The 21,051-nt window shown below is 35.6% G+C and overlaps 1 protein-coding gene across 5 annotated transcripts in view; it reads left to right on the forward strand.

Annotated features, from left to right (window-relative positions):
• ANKRD17 (ankyrin repeat domain 17) overlaps positions 1–21,051 on the forward strand; it is a 166,244-nt gene that overhangs the window by 10,403 nt on the left and 134,790 nt on the right. The window contains exon 1 of one of the 5 annotated variants that reach the window (XM_086704869.1): positions 6,746–14,226. The exons of the other annotated variants lie outside the window; for them this stretch is intronic. The gene's annotated coding sequence lies outside the window, so the exon portion shown is untranslated. Of the gene's footprint in view, positions 1–6,745; positions 14,227–21,051 lie in introns of those variants that run through there. 5 annotated transcript variants of the gene reach the window in all.

Below are 21,051 nucleotides of genomic sequence, written 5' to 3' on the forward strand. Positions count from 1 at the left end.
TTCAGATAATGGTTGCATACTTATTTAACTATAAAAACTAATGAGTGCATTCCTACTTTTAAAAAGTCTTCTAATACATGAGGGTTTCTATCTCATTTTTTCTTAGAGTAAATGCTGCTAACAGCTTGGTGCATATCAAATGTTCTAGTTTCTTGGTGAGAGTGGATGAATGAGTGTGGGGTGGAGAAAGGGGTATGTGTGTCTAACAGTACATTAGGATTTGTCTCATTGTTCTCATTGACTTATGAATGTTCCATAGTATGAATGTTTATGATTTATTTCCTCCTTTATATTGGTAGACATTTTCATTGTTTTCAGTACGTTGCTATTACATGTATAATGCTGAAGTGACCATTCTTTTACGGTTATTTTTAAATAGAAAAATATTAGTTTAGGATGGATTCCTGGAAAGAATTACTAGGCCAAAGGTTTTGCACATGTTAAATTTAATAAATACTCCCAAGTTTTACTTCCATCAACAGGGTAGTAAGAATATTACCGGAGGGGTGCCCAGGTGGCTCAATTGGTTAAGTGTCCGGCTTTGGCTCAAGTCATGATCTTGCCGTTCACAAGTTTGAGCCCCACGTTGGGCTCTGTGCTGACAGCTCAGAGCCTGGAGCCTGCTTTAGATTTTGTGTCTTCCTCTCTTTCTGTCCCTTCCCCGCTTATTCTCTCTCTCTCTCTCTGTCTCTTTCTCTCTCTCTCTCTGTCTCTCTCTCTGAAAAATAAACATTAAAAAAATTACTGGAAATGAGCAATCTTAGTTTTTAAAATCTTTTAAACAAAAAATAATATTTTTGTTTTTATTTTCCTGATTACTGTTGACATCAGTTAAATTTTTATGTATATTTTTCATTTGTATTTCTTTTGAAAATTTGCGGTTTTATACTTATTATTCTATTAGAATTGTCTTTTTCTAAGTGACTTGTTGGTGCTATTTATATTTATGCATATTAATCTTTCACAGTATTTGTTCTCTGCTCATAGTATTTTCACAATACTATGTGAAACATCAAAACATTTTTATTTTTGTGTAGTAAAATGAATTATTCTATTGTGACTTTTGGAGACCTTCTTTATCCCAATATTTTAAGAAAAAATTCTTAGAAATTTTAATACTTCTGTGCTTTGTTTTCAAAGATACATGGATATCTTTTTGGATATAATACTTCGTTGTAGGGTCCATTTCTTATTTACTCGTTTCAGTATCATTTGACTTTGTTGACCGATTTTTGTGTCTTAAAAAATGCTACCCTCTTTGCTTATGTTATACCGTCCTCTTCTGTTTCTTTATTACTAGCTGCTTTTTGGTTGGTCTTCTTACTTCCTCCTACTCCCCTCATTGTAAATCCTTTGATTATTTAGTACCTTATTGCTCAATCCTGAGCCCTTTTCAGTCTTGTACGTAATCTCATTTCTTAGGTGATTTTATCTAGTCTTGTGTGTTTACATATGCATAAGTTAGGGACTATCAAGTGTGTCTTTCCAATTCAAATTTTTCTTCTTGAGTAGTGGTTTGAACCTTTTTGGTCACCCAACATTTGTGCAAACCTTTCTTTTAACACATACTTTCCTTTCTCAAGGGAATCAATCCTAGGTCCCATCCAGTTACTATATATAGCTCAGCCCTATATAATGCTTTTATTCTTAATTCAGCCAGTAATCTAAATAAATAATGTATATCTCCTTTTGCCCAGCCCATTGTACAGTAGTTGATAGGAATAGGATGATTATTAAGGATAATCATAATGATGCTTCTTTGGAGAGGGAAAGAATAGAAGTAGATAGCAGTTGTTGGTGCATGTTAATACTGAAATCCTTCTGGACAGAAGACTCTGCCTTGGCAACTATGTCAATTCCTTGGTTAAACTCTGTTTTGCTCTGTGGGAGGAATGCACTTTGACTATTGCATGTGTCCTTGGCTTTGTTCTTAGGTGATTCTTCCTTGTTTGTTATCTTTCTTTGCTACATCTGAAGTAGAAGGCATTCAAGAGTATGACATCTCTAGGAATTACGCAACTTTTATAGCTCCCTGCCAATTGGTATAGATTTAGGAGCTGCAGGGTTATGTAAGGTTCAGTCATAGGTTTTTATAGGCCACTAATATAGTTTGGTGGTAAAACTCTTCCAAAAACTTAATAGATTTCTATTCTTCCCTTTTTTTAATTATTTTTTTTACGTTTATTAATTTTTTAAGAGAGACAGAGACAGAAAGAGTGTTAGCGGGGGAGGGGCAGAGAGAGGGGGAGACACAGAATCTGAAGCAGGCTCCAGGCTCTGAGCAGTCAGCACAGAGCCCTGTGCTGGACTCAAACCCACGAACCATGAGATCATGACCTGAGAGGAAGTCAGATGCTTAACCAACTCAGCCACATAGGCACCCCTGTTCCATTCTCTTTAAGTCAGTACCATATGACATTATCTTCAGCAAAAGATCTCTTTTAGTCCTAATTTTTTGAAATCTACTCATCTTCTTACTGGTCTCTCTCTGTTCTAGACCTGTTCCTTTTTCTGTTACTGGGCTACCTTGAGGGCATCTGAAATAATAGGCTTGAATGGTGTATCCGTCAAAAGTTTTACCAGAGAAGCAGAACAAATAGGAGATTTGTATATGATAGAAAGAGAGATAGACATATATTAAAAGACTTACTACAGGGAATTGGATTACAGAATTCTGGGAGCTGGCTGAGTCTGAAGTTTGTAAGGTAGGCATTTAGGAAGGGAAGATCTCAAGTAGGGTAGAACCCAAAGTCATATGCTGACACGGCTCTCCCAAAGCAGTTAGGAAATGAAGATCCAGGGAAGGGGGAGCAATTGTAGACTCAGCTGCTATTCACCGTCTCATTTGCCAGGAAGAACCCAATCTCCTTTAAGATCTTACCTATTAGGTCATGCTCAGTAAGGATGATCCCCTTAGCTTAAAGTCACCTGATTAGGGACTTTAATTACATCTACAAATCCCTCCACAGTAGCACCAGGATTAGTTTAGCCTAACCAAGTTGACACATCAAGAAACCATCACATATGGGAAAGCAACACTCTTCACCTGTTCTTTGCTACTATGTGGCAAAGACCTCAAAGGTCTTTGAGGTCACAAAGTTCTCTCCTTTTATTTGGAGCACAAAAGTAGTTGCCTTTGCTGATCTCAGAGGCCTGGATTTACTGGACTAGAGCTTCACTCAGTGGCACTGTTTTTATGTTTATCTCTGCTCACAACTCCCTTATTCATGGTTGAGCTGATCTTCTTGCCTGTTTAAACAACCAACACCCCACCAATATTCTGAGTTTTTCTAACTGCTTTTCTTGAAGCTATACACACTTGGTAGTTATGTAATGTGCCCTCCCCATTATTACAGACAAGAGTTTTACTAAATGGTTTGTCACTTTGTCACTGTGTAACAGAGGTTGTTAGTTTTCCAGCCTGACACATTTCCTTGCTATCCTCTAGCCTTATCAGAGTTTTTAAGAATTTGTTATGGCAGCACTTTACTTCTAATTTAGTGTATTGATTAAAATATAAGATAGGTTATTGGAACAAAGAGACTCCAAAACACTTGTGGTTCAAGCAGGATAGATTATGTGATAATACTCTAGGGAAGTCCTTCAGGTTGTGCATAGGTCTAAGTGTCTCCTGTTTTGTTACACCATCCCTTAACCTGTGCTGTCCAATATGGTAGCTGCTACCAGTATGGCTACTCAGTGCTTGAAATATGGCTAGTACAATAGTGGCTGGATTTTTAGATTTGTTTTGTTTTAGTTTTAATTAGTTTAAATAGTCAACATGTGGCTAGTGGCTACCATGTTGGAGAGTGCAGATACAGAACATTTCCATCATTATAGAAAGTTTTATTGGGCAGCTCTGCCTTAGGGTGTTGACTTCATCTACAAAGTCTAATCTGGCTCACTAGCATCACATCCATGTTCCAGCCTGTTATGGGCTGAATGGTGTCCCTCCCAAATTCATGTTGAAACGTTGACACCCATTGTTGTTGAGAATGCAAACTGGTACAGCTGTTGTTACCAGTATGGAGGTTCCTGAAAAAATTAAAAATACAACTACCCTACAGTCCACTAATTGCATTCCTGGGTGCTTACCCCCCAAATACAAAAACACTAATCAAAAGGAACGTATGCCTCTGTATGTTTATTAAAGCATTATTTACAATAGACAAACTGTGGAAGCAACCCAGGTGTCCAATACATGAGTGGATAAAGAAGATGTATGTGTGTGTGAGATAGAATATTATTCAGCCATAAAAAGTGAATGAAATTCTGCTGTTTGCAACAACATGGATAGAACTAGAGAGTATAATGCTAAGTGAAAATAGAGAAAGACAAATACCATATGATCTCACTCATATATGGAATTTAAACAACCAAACAGACAAGCAATAGAAAAGAAGGGAGAGACAAATGAAGAAACAGACTCTGAAATATAGAGAACAAACTGATGGTTACCAGAGGGGAGGTGGATGGGAGAATGGGTGTAATAGGAAATGGGGATTAAAGAGTACAGTTAACATGATGAAAAAAAAATAACATAAAATGATTTTTAAAAAAAGGAGGCCTTGGGGCGCCTGGGTGGCGCAGTCGGTTAAGCGTCCGACTTCAGCCAGGTCACGATCTCGCGGTCCGTGAGTTCGAGCCCCGCGTCGGGCTCTGGGCTGATGGCTCAGAGCCTGGAGCCTGTTTCCGATTCTGTGTCTCCCTCTCTCTCTGCCCCTCCCCCGTTCATGCTCTGTCTCTCTCTGTCCCAAAAATAAATAAACATTGAAAAAAAAATTAAAAAAAAAAAAAAAAAAAGGAAGCCTTAACCCCTAGTAACTCAGAATGTGACTGTATATAGAAGGTAATGCCTTATAAAAGGGAATTAAGGTTAAATCAGGTCATATGGGTAGGCCCTAATCCAATCTGACAGGTGTTCTTATAAGAAGAGGGAATTTGGATACGAAGAGACACCAGAAATGTGTGCACACAGAAAAAAGGTCATGTGAGGACACAGTGAAAAGGTAGTTTATTGACAAGCCAAAGAGAGAGACCTCCAAAGAAACCAAACCTGCTGATACCTCAATCTTGGACTTCTAGCCTAAAGAACTGGGAGAAAAAATTTTGTTGTTTAAGCCATCCAGTCTGTGGTATTTTGTTAAGACAGCCCTGGAAAACTAATGCATAACACATGAGGAATAAGAAACAGGCAAACACAAATAGCTTTCTTTTAATGAATTGGCCAAAAAATTGCAAAATTACTTTCTGGCCAGAACTTAGTTGTATGTCCATTCCTAGGACCTAGGTCTTGTATATGGCCATCATACCCAGATATAATCTGTGGAGAAGTGTTTTACTAAAAGAAGAAGAGTGTGGATATTGGAGGATAATTAAATGTCTTATACCAATATAATTCTAGGATTACATATCCTTGTGTCTCACAGTACAACAAAAAAAGTCATTCCTGGCTCCTGAAATAATCTTGTTGGCCCAGCTTGGGTCATGTGTCCCTTCCTGAACCAGCCATTGATAAGGAAAAAGATGCTTTGTTCAGGCCTAGGTCATGTCTTTCTGTACTTTCTAGGAGATAGACTAGGAGAGGTCATTTTCTCCTGAGTCTCATGGAATGGCTTCCCAAAAAAGTGTTCCTGTTGCCAAAATAGTGAGGTGGCAGAGTGGGAAGAGAAAGAATACTGGACATAAGACTTCCAAGCTATACCTGGAAACGTCCCTCCTCTCTCCATCTTTGCTGCCATCATATTAGTCCAGGGTGCTATCTTACTGGGACTTCATAGTAGCTTCCTAATTTGATCTAGCACTCTTCCTTGCCTCCTCACACTACATTTCATTCTTCATGCAACAGCTAGGCTAATCTTTCTGAAATGTAAATCCTCATTTAACTTCTCATTGCCCTTAGATTAGAGTAAAATCCAAACTCCTGCCTTGGCTTATAAGACTTCATATGGCTGATTCTTCTTACTGTTCTAGCCTCATTTTATATCCTTTTCAATTCATTCCCTATTGTCTTTTTTTTTTTTTTTTTTTAATCTTTGAGCGAGAGGGCTGGCACAAATGGGAGAGGGGTGGGGAGGGGGAGAGAGAGAGAAAGAGAATCTCAAGCAGGCTACACGCTGAGCCCCAACAGGGGGCTCCATCCCACGACCCTGGGATCATGATCTGAGCCGAAATCAAGAGTCAGCCACCAAGCCTAAGCCACCCAGGTGCCCCATAGTTCATTCACTATCTTCTAGTCCTACTAGCCCGTTCTTAGAGCATGGAGACTTTCTCACTTAGGGTCTTTTTACTCTTTTTCTAGGATATTCTCCCCCTGGTTCTTTGTCTCTTCTCTTTTAGGTTTTAGCTTAGCTGTTCAGGGTTGTTGGAAGAAACTTTTCCTCCCTACATCTCTCCTTTTCTCCACCCTCCCTTTCAGTTTTCTGCCTGTCACTGTTACTGGGGTGGGAAATAGGAGGCTCTCTTGGCCTTTTGCCAGGCTTTATTAGTATTAAATACTTGAGTGGACTCCTGTTTCTTACCACTTAGAAAGGGATTTGTGGGTGGTGGGAGTAGGAAAATTTGAGTGTTTAATATTCCCAGATTAATAGCTGTTTTTGTTTTTGTTTTTATAAGGGGGGAGAGAGAGAGAGACAGAGAGAGAATCTCAAACAGACTCCACACTTAGCATGGAGCCCAACATGGGGCTTGATCTCATGATCCTGATAATGACCTGAAATCAAGAGTCAGATGCTTAACTAACTGAGCCACCCAGGCACTCCAGTAATAGCTGTTTTTTTTTTTTTTTTTTTATTCTTGTGTCCACATCAATTTTGGTTATTTGGTTGGACCTTTTGAAATTGTTATTTTATTCATTGAAAGTCATCAAATATCTGTGATTTTGTATGGCTCACCCTAGTATGCTATAATGCTTTGATTTTGTAGAAGGCAGTTGTCATTGATTTGTCAGGAGTTCTAGATAGTGTGCATTTAACTTGTTAGATGACTTTTGTAAACTGCCATAAAATATGCCCATTGAGATTTTAATTGGAATTACATTGAAGTATGAATTAATTTGAGGAGAAATAGATGTATAATACTGAGCATTTCCATCCAGAAACATGGTGTGCTTCTATTTTCTTCAGGCCGTCTTTAATAAAATTTTATTGTTTTCATACAGGTTTTGCACATTTTGGGGGGGATGGATTTATTCCAGATTATTTTATAGTTCTTATTACCATTATGAATGGTATTCTTTCTTCCATTACACTTTGTAATTAGTTATTGTTGGAGGATAGGAACCTATTGATTTTCATATGTATATGGCCACTTAATTGAATTCTTCTATTAAGTCAGTTTATTCTATTGAGTTTTCTGACTAAATTGTTATATTGAATTTAATAAATGATTGTCTTCTTTCTCTTCTTTTTCAGTACTTATACGTCTTGTTTTTTCTTCTTCTTGCATCAGTTTTGAACATTCCCAAAATGTTGAATAAAAGTGGTAATAGAGGCAGGCGTTATCTAGGGAGTGCTAATGGGAGCGATGTTGTGTCACTATTAAGTATAATGCAAATATTCTTTGTTAATTTAGTATACTAAGCTAAAGTAACTCTTTCTCCTAGCTCACAAAGTTTTATCGGAAATGTATACTAAATTTTATCAAATGCATTTTTGGCATCTGTTGAAATGAGTATTTCTTTTCCCTCCCTTCCAGTCTATTCATATAATGAGTTCCAATACTAAATTTCCTAATAGTAAACTGTTTGGAATATTTAGTGTTATGTATTTTTTTTTTTTTAACACACTGTTGGATTTGATGTCATTAACATTTCAATTTGTATTTTATAAGATTATCCATTTCATATTAGATTTTCAAATTTCTTGGGAGAAACTATATATTCCTTTCTTCAGTCTTGTAAAAACAGATTTGTACTTGATAGAAGCAATTTTATGTATCCTTTTTCTTTTTAATCTTAGTTGTTGTGGTTTTTTTCCAATGCTTTTTTAAATGTTTATTTTGAGAGAGAGTGTGTGTAAGTTGGGGAGGGGCAGAAAGAGAGGGAGAGTTAGAATCCCAAGCAGGCTCCACGCTCAGTACAAGAGCCTGACTCAGGGCTTGATCTCATGACCACGAGATCACGACCTGAATCAAGAGTCAGACCCTTAACTGACTGAGCCACCCAAGTGCCCCTAGATGTTGTGTTTTTAACACTTAAATGTCAGAAAGGAGTTTGATAAAGTGCTTCATTTGATCTCTTTATAGCTTGTTAATTTTTAGAAGTGGCTTAAATAATGCATACCTCTTACTGTTTTCATAATTGTGAAAAATTTAATTGTGGTAAACAACATAACAAAATTTTACCATTTTAACCATTTAAGTGTACAGTTCAGTAGTGCTAAGTATATTCACATTGTCGTGCAACAGATCTCTAGAAGTTTCTCAACTTGCGAAACTGAAACTGTACCCATTAAACAACTCCTCATTCCCCTCTTGCCCCATCTGGTAACTACTATTCTACTTTCTGTTTCTGTGAAATTGACTACTTTAGATGCCTCATATAAATGGAATCACATAGTATTATTTTTTGTGACTGACTTAAATTTCACATAGCATGATGTCCTTAAGATTTTTCCATATTAGAGCATATGACAGATTTCCTTCCTTTTTAATAAAGACTGAATAAGCCATTGTGTGTATATGCCACATTTTGTTTTTCCATTCATCCATTGATGAACATTATAGTTGTTTCCACCTTTTGCCTATTGTACCTTTTGTTTTTTACAGTTAATTCATGTATTTTAAATTTAAGTTGGCTTATGGAGGGAGATAAGAACTTAATCTTACATTTTTAAATGGTTAATCAGTTGAATTAGCTATTTCAGACTATCCTTCCCACTATTTGAGGTACTACCTTTATTTCATGTATTTGGATAATAGAATAACAGACTGGATTATATCTGCTCAGTCTATACATTTTTATGCACTGCATTTGTATAACCTGAACGCCCACGTACTAAAATTAGTTGTTTGTACTAAATAGTTTCCTGTGTTATTTGACACGTAGCTAACATATGTATGGTTTTATGGTTAACAAAATAATTTTCCATGTTTTTCATTTAATGTAGTCTGTGGTCTTTTGAAACAAAATTTTTTGTTTTCTCCTAACCTCTAAGCCTCTTAAGCAGGCTTGGCTTCTTTCCTTCCTTTCTTCCCTCCCTCCCTTACAAATTTCTACTTAAGAAGCACATGTGCTTTTATGAAGAAGACAAGAGCAGTGCCAGCATCTATGTAGTATTCTTATTGATTTGTGATGTCATTAGTCTTAACTAGGCTGTCTTTGTTTATAATATTTTCTTTAAGTTTATTTATTTTTGAGAGAGACAGAGACAATGTGAGCAGAGGAGGGGCAAAGAGAGAGAGGGAGAAAAAGAATTCCAAGAGATGCAGGGCTCAAACCCACAAAACTGTGAGATCATGACCCGAGCCAAACCAAGAGTCGACTTGTAACCAGCTGAGCCCCCCGGGTGCCCCACTGGGCTGTCTATGAACTTGAATATCTCCATACATACTTAGGGCAGGACCTACAGATTCCATGATGTATTTTAGTTATTTTGTACTATCATTCCAGTGTTCTTTAGTTTTGTTCCAATGTTTTTGAAGTATATTTCAATAAACTAGGAATAATTTATAACTTACACAGTTAGTAATTAAGCAATAGCAGAATAGAGGAGCTACTTACAAGACTCAAAGTGGATAAAATTTTAAATTCCATTGGCGAGATGACACGTGTTTTGAATTAAACCTGTGATAAAGTATGCAGCCATGACTCTAAACTGTGACTGGTCTTTTCAGTCTTTCTAATTTTTTTATGTTGGAGGAATCTTAAGGGAGATTGCATTGTGTTTTTTTTCTATTTTTGTTAAGGCATATAGTAAAAGTAAACTGTAAAAATTTAAATAGTAGAGGAAGATAAGGTATAATATTTGAAAATCTCCCTTCTTTTAGAACACAAGGTGTAAATTTTAAGTGAACTCAATTTCATGCTTTTTTTTCTGTACATTTGCACACATATATCTACATGTGTATTTATGTAAACAAATTTTTGTATAAATGTCATCATAAAAGTATTTTGAAAATTTTTTTTTAACTTAATGGTTCATTGTAGTCTTCCCATGTAAATATACATATCGTTTATCTTATTTCCCTTAATGGTTGGGGAGTATTTTCTTGTTAGGGATCATGACTTCCCTGGTTTTATACAGTGTTTGTAGCCAGTGTTTTGGTTGTGCCCAGTGTTCTGCTATTAACAAATAGTACTGCAGTGGATCCTTTTTGATATATTTATCTTTGTGTGTATGTTTCTGTAATTTGCTAGGATATATTCCACTGGTGAAAGTGCTAGACCAAATGTGCACGGGTCTGTTTTTATAATTGCCATTTTATTATGTGTGTCAACACCATATTTTTTAAACTAGTGGTTTAGTATGTTTTGTGATATGGTAGGTCGAATGTTAGCTTTCAAGTCCTATTAATACCTGTTCTCTCTGGGTGTTGTGCTTTGTTGACTGCTTTATCCATGAACAGCCAGATAAAATATCCCCTCTTCCCTGAAGTTGTTCATAACACTTAGCCCACTGAGTAATTATAATCTCAATAACTAATATTTTAATAACTAATATTTTAATGAGTGCTTACTATATACCAGGCAGTTTGAATTGCTTTATGTCTCATTTAATCCTCACAGCAACTCTGAGGTAGATAATATTTGTATATACATTTTATAGTTGAAAAAACCAAGACAAAGAATAACTTGCTCAAGGTCACAGCAAATGATGGAAGTGGAATATAAACCGGGGCAGTCTCACCTAAAAGTCTTTCTTAACTCCTATAAGCCACTTCCTTTTTTACTATTCTTCTATGGCCTCCTCAGTAGTTAACTCTCTAGAAATATGTTTTGTATAAATTTTTAGAGATCACACGCTGATTTCATCTTTCGTCTAGGTCCTCTTTACAGATCTGTGTGAATGACACCTTATTCTAATTATGTAAGTAGTAATAGTCCTGGTATATTTGAGTTGATTAGAACACCAGGCTATAAAAGATTGTTCCCACCTCTCTCTTCCACTCCCAGAAGACTTTGTCAAAGTGTAGCCAGTTAATATTGCTCTGTTCTGTTATGTCTTATTTACCTAACTCCATTTTGGGAAAAATCACATGAGTGATTTTGGGATCGATTTTCATAGATTGTGAGTGAATAGTATACTATTCTTAACCTTTTCTGGAACATCATATCAAAATACATACCTTGTAGATGATGTCTTTTATAGTAAGTTCTCAGAATGTAAAGTGAGACCAAGGCTGTTTTAAACTCTGCTATACCTCTTAATTCATGTTGTCAAGTAAGTATGATATGCGAACTGAACCTCTCAGAGACTCACATAAAAAGGGACATAGTAATACCTTCTTTTGGTGGGGGTCAGATGAGCTAATGTATGTGAAAACATTTGTAAACTATTAAGGGTCTCCATAAATGTTAGTTGTTAAAAGTGAAGGATTAGGAAGGATGAAGACCTTTGTGAAAATAGTTAGTGACCAGTAAGATGTTTGGCTATTTAAAAAGAAATACAATTTAAAATCTATAATTTAGAAAAATCTCACTCTTTCATTTAAGTTCCTAATTCTGTTTATTTTATTGAGTTCATAGATTGCCAGTAAAACTCTTCAGGGGTAATTGTGCATGTGGGTTAATTTATTTTAGATGGAGCCAGTGTTAGCATAAGGAATGAGATTCTGTAATGAAGATTCTACAAATGATAGTTGCATGGGTTAGATGCCCTTTTAGGATTATATTCTGGATTTGTTAGGTCTTTAGCATTTAAATAGAATATGTCCTTAAATTGTCCCAGAATTGAAAAAATTTGTAGTACTTTATCTTACTGTTGTTAATAAAGAGGGAGTGATAAGAGTAATGCAAGATTCAACATCCTTTTCTTACTCTTGTATCTCCTTTTCTGGGAGTGGTGAAGCAAACCATATTTCTGTGACTTCTGCTGTAGGTTTAGCAGATGATTCTATGATTCTAGATAAAATGGCAAAGTATCAAAGCAAAGATTTGACCACACTGTTTTCTAAACTTGGAACGTTAAAACACATCTTTAACTTGCTTTGTGGATTGTTTTTACATTTGTACATTTTCTTAATTTCTTTTCTTATTCTGCCCCCATGTAGCCATTACCTCACAGTCCAACGCCTCTCCCTCATTTGACCAGTTTTCTGCTCCAACCCAAAGTTGGAGTTGAGTTCCAGATCCAAACTGGAATGTTTTAAGTTGTGGATGTGCCTTAGTATTTGGGAGGTCTTTTCATATGTGGAAGTTTCTTATTTTACCCTTATCAGCAGATCCTCTTGTCTTTTATACCAAAATATAAAAAAAACACGGGCTTGGCATTTCGACTTTTTGTCCTCCATGCATGAGCAGCTTCATTGTGTATCCCATGGAGCCCAGAATAGCAGCTTTGCTTGGCTCGAGAACCCATTCATTGGCTTAGGTAGCCTTGAATGTTAAGTTTCATACATCTTAATTAAATAGTAAGGTCTTTCTGACTTCACTACCAGAAGCAGAAGTTTTCCTGAATATCTTAATCAAAGGACAATTAGTAATAAGGGTCAGATTCTAATTTCATTACACTCCAGGCATGTGAGTACTTGACAGTTTCTGTTCCTAACATAAAATTACATTCCATTATGAAATAACCCATTCATTGCCTTCGTATTTCTTTTTTTATGAGTATTTCACCTGGAAAAAAGCATTTATGGAAAGAGTTTGAAATTAAGTTGGGAAACTTGTTTTTGAACCCTGCCTTAATACTATGTGACTTTGGGAAAGTTACTGCTTAACCTCAATTTTTTTCATTCATATTAGGGCTAATGATTTTTTTTTTTTTTTCCTAACAGTTTTTCTAAAGAATGGACATTGTATATCTAGCACACTGTCTTACATGTTGGGAGGTGTTAGATACTTTTCTTGATTTAATTAAAGAGTGAAGTTGTCATTGTTCTTTTTTAGTCAGGAGCAGTTTGCTTTACCTTTTTTAGGTCATGAATTTTAGTTATTAGATTCTGATGAAAACTGTGGACCTCTTCCCCAAAACGTACTTAAACGCATACATATAGCATTTTGTATACTGTTTCAGGAGGGGTTCTTAAGGCATAAGTCTATGAACCATGAATCATGAATCTTAGGTGAAGAGTACTGGATTTTGTCTTTTATCCGTTGAGTTCATTGACCTTCTGTACTTTTTATCACCTCTAAAATTAAAAAGAAAACAGTATTTTTTCCTACCTCTGCCCCAGTAATAACAACAATAGCTACAAATTTTAAATTACTGTCACCTTTCTTCCTTTGTTCTCCTTCTTCTTGAAACTATTGGAATCTTGACTCAGAGAAAAACCTCTTTGAGAGGTAATTGGTTTTTATGTCTGCTTTTTTATTCCTAGAGGTATGAAGGATATCTTATGGAACAATAAGATGTACTTAATAAAGTTTACAGCTGTTTCCTCATGTATTTAAAAGCAAACTGTAAACATTAATTTTCTTTCTTCAGTCTTATTTTATAGTTGTTCTTTTAAATATGGTGCGTTGAGCACATTCCTTAAACTTCCTTTTTTCCCAGTGTCCCACTGATATTTTAAAAATTGAATTAAACCACAATTCTGAAAAGCAGGAACAGATGTTATCATATTAGTCAAACTACCTTAAAGAGGAACAAAAGGACCTCATTAGGTCTGTGAGTTTAATGTATGTTAGCATGTGTGTGGGGAAGGAGGGGAGAAGATCCAACCTAGGTGTGGATAAATCCGGATTTGAATGATGTCATCAGCACTGTTTCTCCCAACATTTTTAGTCTCTCTTTTCTTCTGTTGTAGCTTTGTTTTCAGCCAGGCAATGATGGCTGCCAAAGGAAAGGGGATGGGATATTCTAGCCAGACCTGAGTCATGTTGCCACCCCTGTTGTGGTTGGGAAGAATCACCTCCTAAATCACATGGAATGTTTTCCCCACAGACAAGAGGGATTATGTTACTAGAAAAAGGGGGTGGGGAGAAAGCATGTTGAACAGTAAAATTACAGTTCACAGTCCACTACAGGTACCATCAGAGGACCAGAAATTTTGAAGAAGATAGAAAGTTCACCGGATCGGATTGACAGCATAATCTCAGAAGGAACGGAACCCAAGATACCAGAGGTAAGCTCAGGTTTTCCTAGGGGAACCTCGGAACGGCTCCAAGCTTGGAGTCAACAAATGCAAAGAACAGTAGTGGGTAATTGGGTAATAATCAAGAATTTTTAAAAGAATTAGTTTCCAAAATGCTGTTTAGTTGGGCCTCCTTCCCGCCCTTTCTTCAACCTAAACAACTCTGGTGGCAGTGATGCCTGCCTTCAGGCCTGAAGTCTAAGAACTGTGTTCTTAGGAAAGTAGACCAACAATTCAGTAGGGCAACTACTGAGATGTTGGAACCTGAGAGAGAAGCAGAGCAACTAAAGCATGCTACTCCAGAGGAAAACGGTTTTCACGGTTACCAGTGAGCTTGACTTCCAATGCAGGTACCTACCTTTCTTGGATGCCTTATTTATATGCCCTGACTTGCTTAAATCATGCTTACTACTGTCCCTTTTAAGAGAGAAGCCACTTGGGTAAACAAACCTGAACAACCTCAGAGAAAGCGCACTTTGGCTTCCCATAGTCTCTAAAGTAATCTTTTCATTTGCCAATGTAAACAGACAGGGATAATCAGACAATTGAGGAGAATCAAGATGGAAGAGGATTAAGATGAATAAAAGAACAACTGATGTCAGATATAATTCGAAGAAAACTTCAAAGAAAAACTGTAATTGGTATTTCATTTAAGATATAAGAACATGTTGCAATCATTAATCATAATTTCACTGAAAAAGGGTCAGAGAACCAGAAGAGATTTTGAAAATTATAAAAGAAAAATTTTAATGGATTAGCTAAATAACAATTTAGCATGAATTAAGACTGAGTGGTGATTTGGAGCTAAAGAGCAAATCTCTGCGTATATGAAGCAAAAAAAAATAAAAAAAAAAAAAAGAAAGAAAAAAACAAGAAAAATAAAGAGATATGGAGAATACCTCACAAAGTTTTCACATCTGTAAATTTGAAAATACGAGTTCTAGAAGCAGAGAACAGGAACAGTGGGAAGGAGAAAAATAATGAAAGAAATAATTGAAGAAAATGTCATGAGCTGGAGAAACATAATGAATTTCAGATTGAAAGAGCCCAAGCAGGATGAATGGAAAAAGAGTTACATCTAGACACATCTGGTAAAATTTCAGAACTCTAAGGATAAACAGAAAATCCCCAATTATTGCCAGAGAAAGGGAGTAAAAAATGGAAAATGAAATGACTGAGTTCTTAGCAGCCTTCACGAATGCTTGAAGACGGTGGAGCAGTATCTTCACATTTGGGGGATAAGAGATTTGGACCTAAATTTTCTATACTCAACCACACTATTTATCATAAGAGGACAAGTACTTTTTTTATACTTGGAAAAGCTTTGCACCTTATATGAAAATATTTGAGATACTATAGTACAATGAAAAATTTAGTCCATGAGAGAGGATATAGTAGTAGGGCAGTGTGGGTGGGAGGAAACCTGGTAGTAGTTACAGTGGCAATTTTGGGCCTTCACAAAGAACTGAAGAAACCTAAAATAAAATTCAAGACTCATCTGCCTGGGATACATGTTCAATTCTCTTTCAATTAGTAATGTCTAAATGATAAAAAATTGTATTTCCCTCGGTAATTAGTATTCACTTGGGTACATTATAAATGTACTTAATTGATTTTTAGTTTTAGAATCAACTTAGAAGATATATAAAATAGGTTGTATTATAAAACTTTATAATGTAAAAAAGAATAATTAGTAGGAAATTGAGGGCAAGAGAGGAAGGGTTAGTGCTCATTTCTTCAATGGACGGTCAATAGATAATATAAAAATGGTGAATTGAGAAACAGAAGTAAAATAGTATCAAAGTTAACCTGTAACCACACTAGACACTAGAAACCTATTAACAGCGTAACAGTGTATTGCCATGTTGATGCAGACAGGTATGAAAAAGACCTGTTGTTCACTTTGTGCCTTTGTGGCCTTTGAATTTTGAAAAAAAAAAAAAAAAAAAATCTTACTTGCATATATCACATTTATAACATTAAAAAGATTGCAGAAGTTTCATCTATCTAGTTAGATAATAGTGATTTTATTTATCAAGTGACATTCCAGGGTCACATGGTTTTTAGAAACTAAGGTAGAAGTAGAAGACACTTTGGGATTAATTCCAGGAAATCGGAAAGTTGCATAGAATACCAATGTGGCTATTTTTATGTAGAATGCATAATTATTTCTTGACTGGCATATACTCTTGATTTTATATGTCAATTCCTGAATCCTTTCCATGATTCTTTTTTAAAAAAATATTTATTGTTAAAAATTTGGATATATGGGAAAATTTTGGAGCGCTTTTTCCCACCAGTGACTCTTAATAAGATGACATTTTCTTTGATGTACTAAAGACCAGGATTAGAAGCCTAGTTTGTCTGTAAGGAGGAAATCCTGTGATCAGGGAGAGCCACAGCTAATAGACGCAGGGTGTGTCTTCTGGAAGAACTGGAAGAAGGAAGATGGCGGTAGAAATGGCCTTTTTTTATCCTTCTAGAGATGGCACTGATATTATTAGCTAGATGATATTTGTTGAATGAAAGGATTAATTTTATTTGTTTATTTTAATAAAGTTAATTTTATTTTGATACCACTTTAGTGTAAGGTGGGTTAGCATCCTGTTTATGGTGTATGTAGGTAAAATTTTTTTTTTTTATATTTATTTATTTTGAGAGAGAGAGAATGGAGGAGGGGCAGAGAGAGAAAGGGAGAGAGAGAATCAGCACAGAGCCTGACACAGGACTTGATCTCACGAACTGTGAGCTCATGACCTGAGCTGAAATCAGAGTTGGACTCCTAACTGACTGAGACACCCAGGAGCCCCAGTAAAATGTTTTTCTTTAAGCTTAGTTATAGGAGTCTTGCATCAGAAACTTGATCTTTTGGGAAGCGGATTTCTACTTGTATGTTTTGCAGATTTGATTTTAAAAATTACGAAATTTTAGGGGCGCCTGGGTGGCGCAGTTGGTTAAGCGTCCGACTTCAGCTCAGGTCACGATCTCGCGGTCTGTGAGTTCGAGCCCCGCGTCAGGCTCTGGGCTGATGGCTCAGAGCCTGGAGCCTGTTTCCGATTCTGTGTCTCCCTCTCTCTCTGCCCCTCCCCCGTTCATGCTCTGTCTCTCTCTGTCCCAAAAATAAATAAACGTTGAAAAAAAAAATTTAAAAAAAAATTACGAAATTTTATGATATTATTGCATTTAAGTATTGAAAGTGTAAACTGCATAAGACCCTATATTAAATTGTACATAGTTTTCTAAGTAAGTTGAAATGCTAAAAAAAAATCAAGTTATGCAAATGTATGTTCTCGAAACAATTATGAAAAATACTTTAAAAACTAAGTGTTTTACTGGAAATTGTGGAGTTTGTATAAGAGGGCAATGGTTTCTTTAAACATACAAAACATATTAAGTATAAAATTATGTTTGGCAGTTCAGTTATGCTTTTAAATATTTTGAAAGTTATTAGTTATTCAGTGTCTACCCTTTAAAAAATATCGACTGTCTTCACTGGGAGACATTGGCATATATGTTCCTGAAGAAAACGGGAGTTGATAGGCTTTCTAAAAATACTTGACTGTGATAAGAAATTGGTGATGGAGGAGTCGAAAGATATGAATGTGGGTTAAATTTGACTTCATAAAGCATGCTAGTGAGATATCTGTCACACAAATGAAGGTTGTTAAATAATAACTTCTATTTTCTTATATTGTGATTTTTTTTTGTTGGAGATTTGGCAGTAAAAGTGGATATTTGAAATTTGTGGGGGGAAGTTGAAAGTAATGGTAACAGATAGGTGTGTTGTGAGATAGCCTCATAATGACCAAAGAGATAGTTTACAGTTACATAGAATGAAATCAGTATTTCCATATAAACACACACACACACACACACACACACACACACGTGAGGGTTGTGTTGGAATCCTGTCTGTATATCCACTTTGGGAACTTCCGAAAGTCAATTATGCTCTGAGATATCTTTATGTGAAGATCCTTAAAGATTCTTTATCTAGGTCAGGATGAGGTTAGTGGAATAGGGAATGGTACCCTATTTTGTAATTTTTGGTCTAGCGTTTGGTGGATAGAGACAATTTAATGTAATACATTTCTTAGGATATGGAGTTATGAATCTGAGAGAATAGTCAGTCTTTTGGTATTTTCAGTAATTGTTTGCCAACAAACTATTCAAGTTTTGTTATGAATATATTAGGCTAGAAATAGAGTGGTAACAGGCATCGTGAGAGACCATATTGATTGGAGCTTGTTGCCATTGACTTCAAACCATTCAGGAACCAAAGGAGGAGAGCCAGTGATAGTATTGGAAGTCCAAGGTTACTTGGATAGTTTTTACACCCTAATTATTTTCCATGCCTTTGGAAAATATCTTAAGCATGTTACCTGGAGCTGTTTCTTCAGTCTCCTAGAGTAGGACAGTTGTCCTTCAGAAGGGTGGTGGAATTTGGTGACTCTTTAAAGAGTTGGTTTTGGACTTAAGTCTTTTCTTTTAATTTGTATTTTTATCCTCAGCCCCTTTTCGTTCTCTACTTTTCTGCCTCTGTGGGATGTGTATGTGTTGGGGGGGGAGGTGGAGGGTTGGGACTGTAGATGTGTTTGTATTTCATTTTGTTGGTAGCTACTTGTTGCTTTGGAGTAGAAGACAGCTAATGTTTTGCTGACCAAATTGAGAGTGCAATACTGTCAGTAGATTTAGCCAGTTTAAAACTAAACAAAACATTGAAATAAGTAATTCCTTTTATATATGTACTTATAAATTTTTATTTGAAAATGTACAGTACAGACAAATTTGGGAGGGGTGAGTGTGACCTAAAAACAATAAATATTTTATCAATTTTGTATACATAGAACCTATTGTGAAATACTGGAAAAAGAATGAATTCATGGTGTGACCCATCCTGAGTAGAGACAACAAATGCAAGTGTCCAACAGGCACACTGTTATTGGAGATGTGAAAAGAGGAACAAGCTGCTTTGTTTCTTACTTTGCTTACTATGTTACTTATATTTGGACAAGACTGTGTTTGTATTCCATTCTGTACATAAGACACATCTGGATGAAATATTTTATTTAAATATATTGATATTTGACCCTTTTTGAAGAAGAGTTTTAGGTTTTATTTATTTGTTGGCTTAAAGAAAAATGAAAAGGGATAGTAATTCAGAGAAGAGGAAAAAAAATCATTGAAGATTTTGATGTTAAACTTTGTGGAGAAAGAGGTTCAATTTTTTTCTAGATTATGGACTCTTGGAGGTGGACTGACTTTGTCATTCTATATCCATTATGCAGTATAAACCCTGTCACCTGGTGAAAACAAACGTATTTGTATTAATGCTTGACGAAAATGGTAATGATGATCTATCTAAGAAAAAAGTTTGCTAGGGCTTTTTATAGTATTAGTATTGAAAAAACTTATTAAAGCAATAAAATAGGTTATTATAAAATATTTCATATGTTACCTCAGTTTAGAATATACTCCTGGATGGCCTTTGTATTACTCTCTTTATGAAGTTACAATTTTAAATATCCTTACCTAATCCTTCATTACCTAAACCTGCACATATCCATAAGCTTGTCCAACTGTTAACATTTAGTATGGAGGTTCTAGTGTAGGTTTAATCATTCTTATTTGTAAACATTTTTATCAAAATTAAACCTGGAATGTATGACAAGAAGCTGAGATAAACTGTTTAGTGCTCTTTATGTTGATAAAAATTGCTTATGTATGGCTCTATCTTCTTACTGTGTATTTGATTTTTTTTTTAATAATGATGGAAGGAATCCTTTAGAATTTTATGCCTTTTTTTTAATGTTTATTTTTGAGAGAGAGACAGAGTGCTAGTGGGGGAGGCACAGAGAAAGAGGGAGACAGAATCTGAACTAGGCTCCAGACTGAGCTGTCATCACAGAGCCTGACCAGGGGCTTGAACTCCTGAACCACGAGATCATGATGTGAGGCGAAGTCAGATGCTTAACCGACTGAGCAACCCAGACACCCCATAGAATTTTATGCCTTAAAAATGTACAGTTTGAAATAAATGTGGAAGGGAAGCAAATATATCCACCATTATTTAATTAATTTCCTTTGGTAAAAATATACCCAAAGAATTCTGTATCTTTAGAATACAAGATTCTGGCAGAAACTTCAATTTAGTCCTTAGTTAAAGAACCAATTAAACCTGGATAGAATTTATAATTTAGCAGAAATAGATGTAAAAAAAATTGTTTTTAATTTTTAAACATATTTCTTAATGCCCCATTTTTTTCTCTTCTCCCATATGCATCATTGCTGGGTTGTTTTGTTTTGTTTTGTTTTTTGTTTGGTAGACAGCAATTGAAGTTCCTAATCTGTCAGGGAATGAATTTATGTGATTTATTTTGGTAAGGGGCAGAAATTAATTGAGAGGAGGTGTAACTTTCATTTGCTATTCCTTGAAAAGTAGAAATGATGAACTAAGGATAAATCTAGATATGTTTTTAAAACTGAAGCTGAATTTTGATCTGGGTTTTTAAATAGATTTGTATCATTAATACTTAATATTTCTAGGGAAGCAGTCTCATTTAGTGTCAAATATAAATTAGTCCAGCTTCTTTAGAGTATGGTAACATAAAAATTTAAATACATATATCAAGAAATGCACCATACAGTTATATTAAGGCATATGTAGTGTGTATGCCCTTTTATTGGGCATGCTTATTGCAGCATTTTGAAACATAGACAGTAGAAATACCATCAGTAGGGATGGGTTAAATCAATTATAGTACAGTTTTTCAGTGAAAATTTTAGCAACTGCCAAAATGGGTAGATCTGCTTGTG

This window comes from Puma concolor, chromosome B1, assembly GCF_028749965.1.
Source record: "Puma concolor isolate L17-30 chromosome B1, mPumCon1.1.hap2, whole genome shotgun sequence".
Lineage (NCBI taxonomy): Eukaryota > Metazoa > Chordata > Mammalia > Carnivora > Felidae > Puma > Puma concolor.